The sequence below is a fragment of the Nomia melanderi genome, chromosome 2 (assembly GCF_051020985.1).
Source record: "Nomia melanderi isolate GNS246 chromosome 2, iyNomMela1, whole genome shotgun sequence".
NCBI classification, from domain to species: Eukaryota; Metazoa; Arthropoda; class Insecta; order Hymenoptera; family Halictidae; genus Nomia; species Nomia melanderi.
The window spans coordinates 30,557,101-30,571,048 of NC_135000.1; positions in this window are offsets into that span (position 1 = coordinate 30,557,101).

Sequence of the window (13,948 nt, forward strand, 5' to 3'; positions counted from 1 at the left end):
CCTCCATGATTCTTCTATTTCTCTCTTACTTTCCTATCCTCTCTCGCCCTTTCACTCGTGTTGTATCATTCCACTCTCTCTATTATTCTTTCGCTCCCCGTTCTCACTCTTCTTTCCCTCTCTATCCCTTTCTCGCTCACTCCGTTCCCTATTCCCACTCTTTCCCTCCGAAACTCTGCTTCTCTTACTCTCACTTTCCCCTCGCGCTATCCCTCCCTTCCATTACCTCCCTCCACTTCTCACCCCGCAGCTGCCAGCAGTTCCATCCCCATCGCCGGATAGTTCCCCAGCGCGGGCCATCCCGCGGGAGAACACCGGTACCTAATTCCCATCGGGAGAATCGTCGGAGACAAAGAAGCCGCCGATGATGATGCGTCTGGCGGGCCATTCAGCCGGATAATCTGGCTACCATTCCAGAAATGGGATCGACGGGGAACGGGTGAACGAGGATTCGATGGCGGATTTCGTTTTCACCGGGGCTGCGGCGGGGCGACAGGGGTCAGGCGGGGCTCCTGTATCCTTTTCGCGGCTGCCTTTAATAATTCACCGCGGCCGAAGACGACGAACGCGCTCGCCTCGGTTAAAGGAGCAGCTTTAAAGTGTCTTCGAACGCAGCCGCCTTATTGAATATGCATGGAATATTTTATTGTGATTGAAATCACTGCGGGCTAGCTATTGGCAATCTTTGTCGGCTGCCGAGCGCCTCGGAGTTCGCGGCGTACTCGATAAATGGTATTTTCGAACTATTGTCTCGTGACTCGCGGGGTACCTGAGCTGAGACCGAGTATCCGAGACTGTGTCCTCGCTTCTCCATTTGTTATACGGCGCACAGACATCTTTGGGGAAGACGGGGAACCGTGAACGTAGACGCTTCGGGAAACGTGCGCAAGTGGATCGTTGAACGATCTTTTGCAAAGTACTTCCCGTACTTCAACGAGTCTGACTCGTGATGAAAATTTTGGCCCAAACATCAATAGCACGAGTCAGTCTCGTTTCCAGTTACCGGATTACAAAATAAACCTACACGAGGTGAAACACCTCTCCGACTCCAAGCACAATATTGGGCCCATTTCCCAAAAAAATATCGATTCGACGCCTCGAAATAAAAACCCAACTAGAACATGTAAAGTTTGTTTTTTATTTGTAATAGCGTGAGAGTCCTTTTGGGCTTTTGCGAGAATATTCTATCTATTTGTCGTTCGTGCCATTCGAATTCGATTAGGAACCGATCGTCACGAGCGATTATACCCGAAGTTTATTCCAGCGTTCGCCAATGGCAGACGGTCGCGGGCTTAACGATGAAATCAGACCGAAGAAGCACTTCATTAAGAGGCTGCCGCCGAACGACGGGATTCTCAGACGGTTCTAGCTCTCGTTAAGGGCGTTTCATTTCATTTCGGCCGGTTGTGCGCAATTAGCGGTGACAGACAGTAACTAGTCAGCTGCGCCGCGATACCACTCGGTAATTCCTTAAGTAGCGTCGCCCGGGATGGGCGTCGAGCTGCCGTAAGCACGACCTTCTTACCGAATCTCGCATCGAGTGCCACTGATCTTTTGATACAGACGATTTGGAACACCTTGGGCTTCGTGTTCGATTTCAATGAGATTAACGAGGCTTTAACCCCTCGCCGCACAATGACGAGTGAGACTCGTGATGAAGATTTCCAAACTGATTTAACAAGAATCAATGTTGTTCGTTACCCATGGATCAAAGCAAACTATTTTGCTGTCATCAATGCATTATCTTCAAATGAAATTTTGTTGTATTTCTTACAAATTGGCGATAGTTAAATATTACACGAGCTTAGTAATGAAAGTAAATTGTACGCCAAGGGGTTAAATATTTATCTTGCAATTCATTGTGTCACTGTATTTTGTAATCACATTGCCACTCCAATGAGAATCACTTTATTATCTCGATAATCACTAAGAGTGAGAGAAACTAAAAACTTAAAGATTACAATTGTAACATTCATAAAGAGGAGATAATATTTCTCGAAATATTCTTATACTCGTTATTTCTGTATTCCAGAAATGTCGAGAAATAAATTCATGCATTCAACTTTTCTCTTTAATTCTATTTTCTCATTTCCTCGTAGAAGACCCAACTTTTTACTTGTATTACTCCTCTGTTCATACCCTGTGCTTTTGATTAATTCAATTCCTCGTTTTTCTCGTCGCCTTGATTTTTTGCGATACGCGGCCGCTTTTAATTCAACGATTTTCTACGAGATTAGACACGAAGTTGCCGGGGTCTTGTCGAAAGTTCCCCGAGAATAATTTAACCCCACCACGCCGTAAATAGCACAAAAATAGAGAACGATATCGGCCGCGCGGCTCGGGGGAACTCCGACGCGTTAAATATTTATTGACTTCCTCAACTTTCCGCATACTCATTGTCGAGAAAGCCGTCGCGATGATAAATCGGTCCGCAGCGACATCTCGATCGACGGAAGGTGCAGCCCGCTCATAAATAATCCGGCGCAGCACACGCGGACCATCGAGAGAAGTATCGTAAACATTCCCTGGGACTTGTTTGAACCCATTCAATTTCATCATTAACTCTGAAACTACCGAATGGCTCGAAATGAACCATTCGTGAATTCTCCTGCAATTATTGAAAAGATGACAAATGCTTCTTTGAGAAACTACTGAAGAAATTGATTTAGTAACGTGCAAAGTAAATTGTATGTTAATCGAAATCCCAATAAATATACTCTGAGAGTTTCTATAGACAGATTTTAAAAAGTTAACTTTACTGTTTGGTACTTCTAGTGTTAACTTCTGGAAATGATTGACCTTCTTGGTAATTATATTATTTTATTACAAACCTTTTGCTACAATGGCCACTCTCAGCGATCACTTGATTTAATACACGTACAGAAATACTTTTGGAGTGCGAAAGGTTAACTGAAATAGTATAAATTAATCGGAAGTGTCGAAGATAGAAACGAAATGCCAAAAGTAGTAAAATGATTGAAATATAAATGCAGTTGTAACGAACAATAGGAATGGTCCAACGTGAATCATAGAGATGACATTTCTATCATTCTTGAATGACAGGAATAACGAAAAATTCATATTGCCGAATCAAATGGAAATTAAATGAAAACGTCAAAGAGAACAATGTAGAAAGTATTAAAATAGATGACACAGGAATGCAGTTGCAGTGAACAATACAAATATTTCACTGACAATCGCAGGAAAAATTGGAAAAGTTATGAAAGGAAGACAGAACGGAAAATCAAAATTGTCGGAAGAAATAAAAGTTGAATGTTATTCGGTGGAAATGTTTGTTAGAAAATCATCTGTGATAACCGTGGAATGAAAAATATATTCATCGTCGTCGAAAATATTCTCGATGCTTATCGAGACTTCGTTTCATCGACTTTATCTTTACAGGCTGGCCACGAATGAATAAAAGTGGCGATACGTATAAGAACTCGGTACTCAGGAATCCGTGAGATCCTCCGTGAGTCTCTTCCATTTCGTTCACCGCCGACCTGTGCCGTATACAGGGTGTGTCTACAATAATACCTCGAACAAGAACTCTGTTTCCAAAGAAATTATAACAAAATTCCATTTTCCACCTGCACCGACACAACATTGCAGTATGATAGATTTTCTCTACCACTTCTTTCTAACTGCAACAAAAATAAAATCACATTCTTTCTCATTTACTAGATATACCCCATATAAAGGACTGGATATTCAAAGTCATAATTTAATTATAACTTTCTTTCCAACTTCAACAAGAACAGAGTCACATTCTGTCATATTTCACATTTGAATATTCAAAGTGAAACCTCGTCAAATAATGTAATCTTCACCTGTATAATTTTCTTTCCAGCTTTAACAAGAGTAAAAGTCACATTCTTTCACATTTACCCCATATACATAATTGGATACTCAAAGTCAAAGCTCGTCAAATAATGTAAATTCCACCTTTACAATTTTTTCTGCAGCTTCAACAAGAACGGGGTCACTTTCTGTTATATTTACCAGACACACATGTACAAAATTAAATATTCAAAGTCCAAGCTCGTCGAATAATGTAAACTTCGCTTTTCTAATTTTCTTTCCAACTTTAATAAGAACAGAGGGGCAACCTCTCCCATTCGCTGGACACACCCCGTATATAGGTTCGCCGTCGAATTGTGACACTCGCGTTTTTATTGGCTCGCCAGTGGACGTCAACCTATCGTCATTCCGTACGGGCACGTCCGTGATTACGGGAAACATCCCCGAGCGAAGGAGGAGGTCCTTTCGCAGCCTCGAGTTCTCCCCGTAAAAGCGCACGTACCCTCGCCGAATTTTATCGGTGAAAAATGGAACGTTGCGAAACAGCCTGTGGACCGTCGCGAAACCGCGGATATTCAAATAATATTCTATTCCCGGAATTTACAGGAATCCTCCCCTAAAGATCCCCGGAAATTTTATTCCAACGAATTTTCGCGGATTTCCCCGTCGCGTGTGTTCGAACGACTCTCCCGAGCTCCCAAGGGAACTCCGTTCGAAACTTTCAACTATATCCCACGGACACACAGTAATTATTTTCGGAAAATTGCAGCAACGCTTTAATCACGAGATCCCCGCGAACGCGTGATAATTATTCAAACATTTTAATCTCAGAAAATCCGGGGACCGTATCGCAATTCAAACAATACTTTAATCACGAAATACCGAGGAACCGTGTCGCCATTACCCAAACAGTATTTCAATCCCAAAATTCCCCATCGTCGAATCTCAACTACAATTCATCCCCGAAATCCCGAAAAGTGCATCGAAATCGAATTCCATTTCCCAAACACAAACTCCCTTTACCGCGGCGTACTTCAAAAAACCAGCGAAATCCAATCAAATTCTATTTCTACGAATACAAATCCCCCGCAACATTTCATCGGGAAGCCTGAACCGTGACAGATTCGAACAATGGCCGGTCCGTTCGGAGAATTCGCGCGAATCCTCTCTCCGAGTCTCGGCGGATAATTACTCATTTCCCAAGGAAGCGGGATGAAAAAAGGAGCCGGGGGACCGTTGTAAAACAGAATCGAGCTCTGCGGGCGACATTTTATTCGCTCGCTGACCATTCGGTTTCCCTATGCGCCGCGGCGGCTCCGTCTTCAGCGAGGTAAAGGGTTGGGGATCTCCGCGGCCGTGTTTGCACGGGGCGAGCGAAAAAAGGTTTTATTGGTTCAGCCGGCGGAGCACCTGTCAGTCGGTCCGACACAGTCGTAATTACGGGGACCGGCGATCGAGGACTCTCCTTTTGAAACAGATCTTGTCATCTCCAGCGTCCTCCTCCTTTCCTTTTTATTTCCTCCCCCCTTTTCCGGGGGAGAGCGGAGGACTCGAGACGAGGCTGCTCTCACGTTTGACTCGCTGCCTCTCCGTTCCTCTCGCCCTCGAAACCGAGCCGTTCGTTCTCGTCCGGAGATAAGAGCCTCTAAATTCTTTCCAATATTTCATTACTGCTCCACTTTGAAATTTACCGTTCATTACCCATTGTTCCGAGTTTTTTGCGCGATCGGCCGATGGAATTCCATTCGATACGCTTCCTCGGGACGGCCACTTTAAGTCTACACGCGTCGACTCGTATTTGAAGACCGTTACTTTTACTGTCCGACCGTTCCGTCTTCCGATCCGGTTTTAATTGGCTTCGGGGATTACTCGGGGATGTGGGCTTTTGCGTCCGCCGCGGCGTGTTGCGTCGACGCCTGTCTTTGAGGATGTGTGTCGAAACCGTGAACGCGCTGAATTCAACTAAGTTTACGGACGTTTATTATAAAGTTTATTTTATTGGTCTTAGGAAACTTCATGTTCGTTAATTTCCATTTTCGAACTGAAAGGTTTGAAGATTAGGCAATTGAAATACACATTTGACTTATTGCATCGATAAAAATCGACGTAAGCATTTACTAAATAATATTTGCAACATTTGATATGCGTCAAATTGACGCGTTCCGTAAACCTAGTGCTAAATTCGACCGATTTAAGATGTGAACATTTATAGAATGTGCTAACGGAAGATGCGATTGTTGAATTAGAAGTCTCTTATGTCAGGTCTAAGTAACCTTTAGATTATTGTCGATAAATGTTTCAAGCGCCTTTGGTTGTTAACAGTCAGGTTAATTGCTGGTTTTTAGATATTTGAAGCATCGATACTGATCAACGAAGTTGGGAATGTATTAATGATGTATTGTCGATTGCAATTTCTAAAGTAGTTTTGGAACACAATTGAATTACCTTCGAGTGACCTAACCAGTGTAATGAATATGAAATTATAGATTAATCTTCGCAACGCTCCCTTCCCTGTCCAAATTCGAATAAATTATTCATCAGTTTCGATGTCCGTATTCTGCGTGATTTAAATATTCATCGAATACATAACAAATTAAATATTCATTTCTGATAATGGAACGTTAAGTAATTGTCAATGTTCGTCGCTTGCTTCCGATCCAACAGAAATTACCTAAAATTCGGGATAAATAGCGTCGAAACCGCTCGGCTTCGTCGATGTCGTACCAAATCCAACAAAGAGAGCATTGAATTCGTCTACAAGGTGGGCGAATGGGTTCGAAACCTTGTGCAGGTTAGGAAAACCTTCGGATCACTTCTCCGAGGCTCGTAAATTCCGTTGTTATCGGAAATCCTCTCGTGCTGGCTCGCGTACGCGCAGAATACGCGGCGCGCGCCGCCAAAAACGGGCGCTTTACGTTGCCCGACGTTTATAACCGACTATAATCGTATTAAACGGCCACGACGGCTTTGTGCGTTTCGCTGCCACGAAATTGATATATCATTGGGAACGACGCACGGCGTTTGCTTGTTCTCGTCGTACCTTTGAGTTAATTCAACTTACCGAGGCTTTCGCATCAATTATCAGGGAAAAATTGTGAGCAACTTTTCGGTGAATATGTTATTAAATTCTAACGTTGCGAGGGCTAGTAGGTTTTTAAATGTAATTATTCTTTGGTCTCAAGGGTGGAACTGGGGTGAAATATTCTACAGGGATGTTTGAACATTGAAAATTTCTTGGTGAAACAGTAATTGTGAGCAACTTTTCGGTGAATATGTTATTAAATTCTGACGTTGCGAGGGCTAGTAGGTTTTCAAATGTAATTATTCTTTGGTCTGAAAAATTTTCATGTTTCTAGCACTGAGTCGCAAACGAATGATCGAATTAAAACAGTAAAAGATCAACACGTAGTTTCTGTTTTTCTTAGTATTTAAGCTATTGTACCATTTAGCTTCATCTGTTGAAGGTTTTATATATTTCAAAGAATCTTCGTGCGCAAAGGGTTAATTGCAGCTTCCTCGGTGAATGCCTTCAACTTCGTAGGTTTAGTGCTTAAGAGGATTCGTGCATAATGATATCAGCTAATTCTTCTTGAGAAACACATGATAAATTGTGAATATTGACAAACGATAACGCTCCCCGGTTGTCGCATCGATTCCTTCAATTTCTCTCGGTGTCCAGCGATGCACGGCCTCCGGGTATATAAATTATCAGCAGTTCGGTACGTATAATCTGTTTACAGGGCCGGCAGCCGCCGCCTTGTACCGTAAACGACGGACATTTTTAAACCGTCTCCGGCCGGTCCTTTGTCTCCTGTCCTCCGCGTTGGTTCGGAGCTATCTGGAACCAGGTCGAACCGGAAGCGATAACGGACGACAGGCCGCCCACCTCGAGGAGTTCCTCGTCGCGGCTCGTTGAATCGGGGACGGAGTCGTTAATTATCGGACGCTTTTGCGGTCCCCCGTTGCAATTAAAAAATAAGAGAAACGAGGCTCGACGCGAGCCTTTCACTACACAATACTAATAGACTGCTAATAATACTGGAATTAGGAGTGTTGGTTCGTGTGTTTTCTTGATTAACATAATAGTTTTCTATGAACATTAAACGAATGCTAATTAATACTAGATTTAGGGATCCCTTCAATTTCACGGATACTGAATTCTTTAACACTTTAACTGCCACGTCACCCGAATACGCTGACGTAATCGTCATTTTTAACATAATCTTGAACATTCATTTTCTTGGTTACGTATCGAACGAACTAAGTTTCATTGAATGTGTGAGATATAAGGAAAGTAGTGAGTAATCGTTATGGAGAATCTTGCCTCTTTAGTTTTTGCTTCATTAAGAAAACTGTTTCGATTGCATGGGAGTTTTGATGGTTATTTACTTGGCAGTCGAAGCGTTAAACATTATTCAGTAGTTTGAATCAATTTTCATTCGCAATTATGAATACGCCTTGTAGTAATTTTGAAACTACAATCTTCGCGATTTATATCAGTAAACAAGTAGTTTCCCAGAATTAGAATAACATGTAGAATAAACGTAAATCTAGTGTTAACTAGGGACTAAGTATATTTACACTAAATTTATAGCGATTCGTTCATAGTAAATTCATAGCACTTACAGCAAACCATTTTATGCGCACACTTCACAACATTCTACAGTTGAAATGATACTAATGCAGTTAAACCTTCTAATAACACGAATCACACATTCGCTTAATGACCAGTTAGCGTTAATAGATAGCAGCAACGCGACCGGGTCGCGTGCTCCCGCCGCGCGAGTGAAGTTTCAATCGTAAAATAACAGGGAAATATTTTTAATTGGATTAATCGGAGATTGAGATCTGCGGAGGGTGGATTGCCGTAAATAACGGACCATATTATCCCCGGTTACGCGATCCGCGGCCGCCGATAAGCAAGCACGCGATCCGCGCATGCAGAAGAATTAATAACAGCATTCGTGAAATTTAATCGGCGATATAAATCGGCCGAGTAACGGGGAATACGCGCCGACAGGCGATTCACGATCTATTAAGCGGCTGTCGCCATTGTTTACATCGAGATCCGAGCAAGCCGGGGGTGGTTTTATCGTCGGCAGATGCTCATAAACACCCCGTCAAGTTCATCGCGGCCGGACGTGCAACCAGTTACCACGGCATACCACCCAATAAAGTGCATTCTCGCGCGTCGATTTCATTTTCTGACTGGTGATCCTCCTTTCGCGCGTTGCATACGAATTTCTGGGGAACAGGGTTAAGTCTTCGCGAACTTTCGCCTCGGTATGGGCTTGATATTCAGTTCCCTTATGGATTTATGTATAGTTTCTGTAGCATCTAATATTTTAACCGTGATATCTGTGATATCTAAATATTTTAATCATCATGTTTGCACTATGTTGGTATCTATACATATGTTTTATGTGTAGTTTCTGTAGCATCTAATATTTTAACTGTAATTTCTGTGATATCTAAATATTTCGATTATCGTGTTTGCAGTATGTTGGTATCTATGTGTTTTGTATATAGTTTCTGTAGTATCTAATATTTTAACCGTAACTTCTGGATATCTAAATATTTCGATTATCGTATTTGCAGTATGTTGGTATCTATGTGTTTTGTGTATAGCTTCTGTAGTATCTAATATTTTAACCGTAACTTCTCTGATATCTAAATATTTCGATTATCGTGTTTGCAGTATTGGTATCTATGTGTTTTATGTATAGTGTCTGTAGTATCTAATATTTTAACCGTAACTTCTGTGATATCTAAATATTTCGAAAATGAGAAATTCTATAACGTTTCTTCGATCTTTTGTTTTCCTTGTTGGTACAAAATTTGGACGTGTGGAAAATCGAATAATTTTAGGGTAGTTTCTTTGATTCATTAAAATATTTAATACTATAACTGGTGCAATATTGGAGCCTACAGAGTTCAAAGGGTTAAGATGACGTGTGTACACAAACGCAGTCAACTGATTAAACAGTACCATCAAAGAAACTACATTCAGCAGAAACTAGCAGACATTTACAGCGAACTTTCGAACCCAAAGGGTTGAACTCGAACCGAACGAAGTAACGTCGTTGCGAGTTCTATCGTGAAAAACCGAAACCGCGAAGGGTCGAACGTTCGTGTCGAGCACCGTGGCCCTCTTCGAGGTGGGATCCACGTTTTCAACCCCTCTTTCGGTGCAGCAGATTTGACAAAGTACCGGGCAGCTGTTCGGTCCCAAGAGCAGGGGCTGGTCCTCGTGACACACCCATTATCCCCTCAGTTAGTCGCGAAATTAATCGATGGTATCTCTGTGTAACGATACACCGTAATCGAGCGCCATAAAATATTCAACGGCCCTTCGCTGCCTTTTCGGAACGCGAGTTCTGTCGAAGTATAGCCGAGTCCTAAGTAATTACGCGCGAAAATTCTGGCCGGCAAACGGAATGCGAAGATTGTTCCCGGTCAAAGGGAAAGGGATTGCATTCGATTTAACGCCACTTACCGTGGACGAGCGTGTTCGACGGTGTTTGAATAAATGAAAGGCTTGTCGGTGGTAGCCTTTAGACTTTGCGGATCTTCTAATATGTATTTCTTTCGCTGCGTCGAAAACATTAAGTCTGAAATCAGTTCCTCTTCTGCGTGAAACATAATTTCGTTTGACAATGAAAGCTGTTAATATTAAAACTACACAGCAGACAAGTGGACTTTCCAAAATTTTTCTATAGCAACCCCAGGAGTATCTATCGAGACTTCGATTAAATTCTTCTTTTATAATTATTGAGGAGATAATAGATCTGTAAGAAATTTCTAAAGAAATTAAGTTATGAGCAATCGAAGTCTCGATAGATGCAGCCTTGTAGCTTTAATATTGACAGCAGAAGTAGCTGGGTAAAATTACTGATTAAATTCTTCTTTTATAATTACTGAGGAGATAATAGATCTGTAACAAATTTCTAAAGAAATTGAGTTAAGTTAGCTACTTCTACTGTCAATATCAAAGCTACCAAACGGATCAAAACGCATTCCAAATCTCTCGTTGCAACATTACCAAATGTACAAACAAAAGCACAGTTATTTCCAATAACAAACAAGTCGCCCCAAGTACTCACCAGTTCCAGTTAATTCTCATTATTCCTCGACATCTCCATCCCTCCCGACCGCTCTCTCGAGTGAACGAGTGAAACGTCAAAACGGTAAATCGCGATTCACCAGAATTAATCACAGAAAGCGCGCATGGCGTTAAGCTGCGAGGTAGTGATCCGGGTCGGGAAATGGCGGTCGATGTGGATGAATCTGGAGCCGGCCCAGCCCTCTAATACTTTCTCCGCGCGCCTACACGTCGAAAGCAGGCTGCAGCGTGGTCAAAGCGGCACTCGATGCAACCGCGTTCCGTTGCCGACCTATTTTTGACGCTGATCCCTCTCGAGAGGTTCGAAACGAGTGGTCTTAGCCCAGGGGCCGCCGGGATCCGCGAACGATTATCGATCACCATCGAGAGCGGCCGAGCAGGCCGGGTATAGATTAGTTTGAAACTCGAATCAATTACACGCGCGGCGAGGAGGCGGCGCGGTCGGCCCGCCGAGCTCGGTACACCAAATCTAATTAGTAATGCCGATTTAGCAAACCCTAATTGCGCGCCAACATATCACCGGCAATTTATGCGATGCCCGTGTTATGAATCACCCCGGGGGGCCGGGGCCGTGTTTTCCTGCCGGCCTTTCCGACCGCCGCGACCGCCGCTCTCCACGTCAAACCCGTGTCCTTCGACCCCGCACACGAAAACTTCGCGGTGCTTTCTTTCGGATTTTTACTTTTGCTGTATCTAGAATTTTTAGCGTAGGTTAAGGTATTTTTAACACTAGGTTTACGGAACGCGTCAAATTGACGCATATTGGATTTTAGAAATATTATTTTGTAAATTTTTACGTTGATTTTGATTGATGCGATCGCACTGACGTGTACCCCAATTACCTACTATCGAATCTCCAGTTTCCACAATCTGAATAAACGAGCGTCAATTCTTTTAGGAATAATAGAATCAAGTGTACAATAAATGCCCGTAAACCTGGTGATAAGGAGAGTGAGTGTAAGAATGAGTGTGTGTGAAGAATGCTTGTGGGGAAGAGAATGGTTTTTAAGTGCGGATGGTAAGAGATTTTGAGAGAGTTGCGTTGACTTGAGAAGAGAAATCTATACCTGTGTTCTTTTTTAAAATAAAACATATTTAAAGTACCATTGGTACCACACTTTTGCAACGGATCCTCCTGCTGTTTGGGGATTTCAGATTGGGAGTTTGGTGTACTGGAAGCAGTGTATTAAGGATTTCGAGTGAAACGGAGGTTGGATTTTCTTTGGGATAAGCGAATGGAAGGTTTTATTTCGGAGGAAAGCTAGTTTGGAAGGTTTTATTCGGCAGGAAAGCAAATTTGGAGGGTTTATTCGGGAGGAAAGCTAATTTGGGAGGTTTTATTTGGAGAAAGGAAATTTGGAATGTTTTTATTGGGAATCAGAACAGGTTTGAAGGGTTTCGTATAGAAATAAACGTTACAAGCATCTGATTTGGGAGGGAAGCAAATTTGGAGGGTTTATTTGGGAGGAAAGCTAATTTGGGAGGTTTTATTTGGAGAAAGTGAATTTGGAATGTTTTTATTGGGAATCAGAACAGGCTTGAAGGGTTTCGTATAGAAACAAACGTTTCAAGCATCTGATTTGAATTATGGAAGTATTGATCATTGGATTTTGGCAAGTTAGGTATTCGAAAACTAACCCTTTGCACTCCGTAGCCTCTCAGTCGCCAATTGATTTGACACAGCAAAATTATAGAGTTCGATATTTGATATTAAACTTTGTACAATGCATCGACATGTGAAATATTAAAATAACAGCCTCTTTCTTTAATTTATGTACGATTTCTCGTTAAGTCAATTTAAAAGAATGTTGTTGGTATTTCGTTAAAAAATGTGGAGTGTTTCTAATGAGAAACTTCTGGAGTGCAAAGGGTTAAAATTTCAAAGTTTGGATATTCCTTTCTCGAGATGTCCAACTGAGAATCTATCTTTTATGGAATAAAGCGAAATACCGATTGGAACTGGTTCGACTCCAAAATCATCGCTTATCTATGAAATTCGCTGTATTTAACGGAATCACGATTGAACAACATCCGGTGTACTCGATCGATGCCGGTCGGCTGTTCGCCCGGGACGTCTGCTAATGAATAAATTGACCAATAAAACCGGACACGTCCTCCGGCTAGGGATCATCGATGATCCGTCGTTATGCCGGCGCATTATCGCCGCCGCGCAAACGTTTTAACGGCGCGACTGATTTCCCGACGCTTTGTCCGCGTATAAAACTCATTAACGATCCGCTGGCAACGATGCCGGCCAATTAAAATTGCGGCGAACGAGCTTACCGATTTGTCACGTTATTACCACGCGACCTTCCGCGGCGCGCTCGATCGATATCTCGATCTCGATCGCGTTTAGCCGGAGGATATCGTGACAAACGAGACAACTTGTGCTTTCGCGAAGCCGGCCACTGTTACAGTTTCGAATACCATCATTGCACTCTATGGAAATTCGACTAATTACGGTAATTAACTTATTTATTCAGTACTGCACTGTGATTATATTAAAATCATATTACAACTGCATTGTTGGCGCAGCAAGTTCCGTGCGTTTCACGAAACCATTTCTGTAATTTCTATAATCAACTTGACCTTATTCGATGAAAATTTTACTAATTATGATCATTAACTTGTGTGTTATATTTAGTGTATTGCTATAATTAAATTACAATTATATTACAACTATGCCGACACACTTTGTAAAAGTTTAATCACTTCAACGATTCGTACGATGTCTATAATTGACTTTATTGCACTCGCTGAGCATTCTACCGATTACAGCGATAAAATCGATCACTTATTACATTCCAATTACGTTGTAATCACATTAGAAAAATAGCAGAGGCATCGTCGGACGACTTTACTCTCGAGAGCGTCGCGAATTTAATAATGAAATCCTCAGCGAATCGATTGACTTCTATGGTCATCGATGACCGAGCGTTAAACGGAGAGGCCAGCTGTGACAAATTTAAATTGATGACTCGGCCCGGCTCGATTTTTCGGCTTATTAACCCCTTCCATCCGGCC